This window comes from Anolis carolinensis, chromosome 1, assembly GCF_035594765.1.
Source record: "Anolis carolinensis isolate JA03-04 chromosome 1, rAnoCar3.1.pri, whole genome shotgun sequence".
In the NCBI taxonomy this organism is placed as follows: Eukaryota; Metazoa; Chordata; class Lepidosauria; order Squamata; family Dactyloidae; genus Anolis; species Anolis carolinensis.
Window position 1 is genome coordinate 14,255,054 of NC_085841.1, and position 4,321 is coordinate 14,259,374.

Here is a 4,321-nt window from a genome sequence, read left to right on the forward strand (position 1 = left end):
ACCGTTACCTTCCCGCCGGAGCAGTACCTATTGATCTACTCACATTTGCATGTTTTCGAACTGCTAGGTTGGCAGGAGCTGGGGCTAACATCGGGCGCTCATTCCGCTCCCGGGATTTGAACCTGGCACCTTTCGGTCCGAAAGTTCAGCAGCTCAGCGCTTTAACACACTGTGCCACCAGAGGCCCCCAATATATATACAGAGAGGCAAAAATTATACAGGATCAACGTAAGGCTATGCCAGCCATGGGCAAACTTTGGCCCTCCAGGTGTTTTGGACTTCAACTTCCACAATTCCTAACAGCCGGTAGGCTGTTAGGAATTGTGGGAGTTGAAGTCCAAAACACCTGGAGGGCCAAAGTTTGCCCATGACTGATTTATGCCACTGAAATCAGTAGGGGTCATACCTGCATATATTAGCATAGGGCTGCAAACCTTAAGCTAAATAGATCAAAATCCAGAATTTACAAAGTAGTGATACATTTATTCGGCCAATTCCAAAGCATGAAATACATTAGGCATTCTTTCAAACCTTTATCGGCTTTTTCACCAAGCAAAAATATTAAAAATCATACAGGAGAAGAAAGAAAAATTGATGATGTCAGATTCAGAGACCTACATTCTGTCCCAGATGTTACTCCGTTGTCAGTTAAAATGGTTATTGAGGGAGGCAGGCAGAAACCATTCCCTTTCTTGACTATATGGGGACCAGGGACAAAGGGAAATAAAAACTAGTTAACTCAATTTCAACTCCTTTAGCAACAGAAATGTAACTTCCCTTGAGATCCAGTTTTCGCTAAGACTAAAATCCCATTCCCACTCTTCTCCCGCTGTTGAACTCATGAGGATATCCTATTTGGCAGACACACATGGGACCAAAATGCAAGAAACTGGGGGGGGGGGGATCCCAAAATTTGGGAATCAGTGGAAATGCATTTTTCCATCCATTCTCCCTCCCATGGCCACTATTTGCTACGGTTGTTTTTATTTGGGGTTTTTCCTCCCTTGCACTCCCTCGATGGCTCCCTGCCATCCCACTTCAAAGCATTCTGGAGGCAGGGGGTGCTCCGTTAAGGCATTTACATGTTTTTAATTATGTCCCTTCGTTCAGCTTGTGAATTGACACTTATTTGCTATTCTGGCATGCATATGTATGGACGTGGAAAGCTCCCTGCATGCTGCTTCTTAAAACAACTGTATTAGACCAACGAGTATGAGCGTGTGGCATGCGGGGGACTGTTTTTAATTCCATAGGAGCTGCCCCTTGGAATATAATTAAATCGGGTCTCTCTCGCTTGACGTCAAATGAATAATTCATAGCCTTTAGTCATAAGCAGGCTTGGTGCTTTGTGGAATTTTCCGATGATGCACAAAGGTTATACATTTTCCCTCCTCCTCTCTTGCAAAGAAAAAAGAAAGTCCAGACAGTTTCCTTTCCAAAATGCATGCTGGGAAAGTGTGTGTGCAGGTCTCAGATCAACATCAATGCAAGTTGCCTAGGATACTGCATAACTCAGTCATGGGCTTGGATATATGTGTGTGGTGCTTGCTTATCTATAGTTTTATCAACCTCAGTAAAGGCATTGGATTGGATCCAGATGTACCCATGTAGAGCTCAGCTGGCCAAAATGGGTTTCCTTGACTTTTGTTAACCATGGAAAAGTTATTTTTCAGAAATTTGACTTCCAGAGCCCTTCAGCTAGCAGCTACCCTGGTTTGATATTTGAAGAACAGGAGTCCAAAAAGTAACTTTTTCAAGTTCTGCCTGCAAATTCCACAACCTTTCCAATCTCCTGAAAATGGCAAGCTGTCAAATGAGAGGGAGAGGGACCCAACCCACAATTATATTTTGCTCATTTGATGTTGTTCATGGAATCATAGAATCGTAGAGTTGGAAGAGACCTCACGGGTCATCCAATCCAACCCCCTGCAAGAAACAGGAAAATCTCATTCAAAGCACCCCTGACAGATGGCCATCCAGCCTCTGCTTAAAAGCCTCCAAAGAAGGAGCCTCCACCACAGTCCGGGGCAGAGAGTTCCACTGCCAAACAGTTAATTGTTAATTGCCATTAAGTCAACTCTGAGTAAAGGCAGTGGTGATCCTCCAAGTGTTTGGGGCTCCAATTCACAAAAGCCCTAACCAGCTAGTCTAGTGGTCAGGAAGACTGGGAGCTGTAGACCAAAACACCTGGAGGGCCATACATTGAACACCACTGATTTGAGGTAACCTTATGAATGAGAGACCTCCGGGAAATCCTGTCATCTGCACCTCCATTCAGGACTTCCAGACTCAGAGAAGTTGGGACTTCTTTGGCTAAAGGCCCATCCACATGGTTTGACACTGTATTATATGGCCAATGTAGACTCATATAACTGCATTATAGAAGTCTACACTACCTGTAATTCAGTCTTCCTCTTTTCCCAATGCCTTCTACCTAGCATTATTCTCTTTTCTAGTGAATTGTGTCTTCTCATGATATGTCCAAAACACGGCAATCTCAGTAGTGTCATCTTGGCTTCTATGGAGAGTTCAGGCCTGATTTGTTTCATACTGAGATTCAGAATGCTACTTAACGCCACTTCTTCAGGGAGGAATAGAAGAGGAGCACTATTGCCTTCAAAGCCAACTCTCCCAGAAGCATCAAATTGGTTACTGGTGAAGGGAGTTCCAACATTTTATAGAAATTCCTCCTGATGCTGTGTCAAATCAGATCAATCTTTTCTAATCCTTTCTTGCCTGTATTCCCCACTCTCTCTTCTCTGTGTCTCTTTTTGTCCTTCTTTCTCTGTCTCCCATTTCTGTCATCTCTCTCTTTCACAGACTTTCAACCAATTCTCTGCCTGCCTACTCATCTGTCTCAATCACTCAATCAATCACTCAATCGGTCAGTCGGTCAGTCAATCAGTCAGTCATCTGTCTATCTCTCTATCCACATCTCTCTGTCTCTGTCTCCTTGTCCCTTCTTCTCCCTCATTCTAATCCTTTTCCTTTTTATAAAGCATATATTCTTTGTAAATTTTTGTGCATGAGAGATGGGATTTGAACAATTTGATTAATGCTCTGTAAAAAAAAACCCCAACTAAAATGGAAGCAAAAAGAAGAAAAGGCCAGATAAGATCCAAAAGGTAGGAGATAAGAATAAATAGGGGTAAAGAAAAAAGAATTACATAATAGCAGGAAAGAGGGGGAAATCTTCATTCCTCGATGGAAGGGATTTCAACCTAGTTTAGAAAGAACAAATGTTACACTTATTGTAGCAGCTTACTCATAATTGGGTTGCAAAAGGCAGTGCCTCTGGAGGATGAGGAACACCGAGGCAGAAAATGAAGCTGTCCGTAGTGATGCAAGTTTTTTTGTTTTTTTTCAGGTCAGGAGTGACTTGAGAAACTGCAAGTCGCTTCTGGTGTGAAAGAATTGGCAGTCTGCGGGGACGTTGCCCAGGGGACGCCCGGATGTTTTGATGTTTTTTTACCATCCTTGTGGGAGGCTTCTCTCATGTCCCTGCATGGAGCTGATAGGGGGAGCTCATCCACGCTCTCTCCGGGTGGGATTCAAACCTGGCAGCCTTCAGGTCAGCAACCCAACCTTCAAGTTACAAGGCTTTAATCCACGACTATAATGTGGGACAGATGGGCATGCTGGGCGAGAATGATGGGAGGGAAGCAGGTTGCGGAAGGCTGAATTAGAGGAGGAAGACTTTAGCTTCTCTTAAATGAGTTCCACTGGAAACCCATGGACAATAATGAGTGTAGGACAGTCTGACTGCAATTCCTCTAAAGATGGGAACTGTGTATGCTTGAGTCAGTCCCCTGTGTTCTTCCCCCAGCCTTGTCCAGACATCTCCTTTTGAGATCAAACCAGTCTCCTTTCAAAGATAATGCTAGAAAGCTTCTCTGCCTCAAAAATAGGTCTTCTTTTTTGTTTTGCTTTGAGGATGAGTGCATTATATATGAAATGAAACATTTATGTCTGGAAATGTATTCAGCTCCCCAGCATCTCGCCCACCATGGAAGTCAAGACAGATGCTTCATAAGGGAGGGTGAGTAAGATGATAACATCCAGAATCTCTGATAACATCACAGTATACATAAGTACATAGTATAAACATGTGTAGCGTTTCTAAAGCCTTTGATGTTTGTATAATATTCCCTCCCTTTACACCATTGGGGACCCCCACTCCACTGTTTCTCCACGTTGCACAGGTTCAGCATCTCTTATCTGGAATTCTGAAATATGCCAAAATTGTCCACATAGGTGGCTACAATTTATTTTATTTTATTTATTTACAGTATTTATATTCCGCCCTTCTCACCCCGAAGGG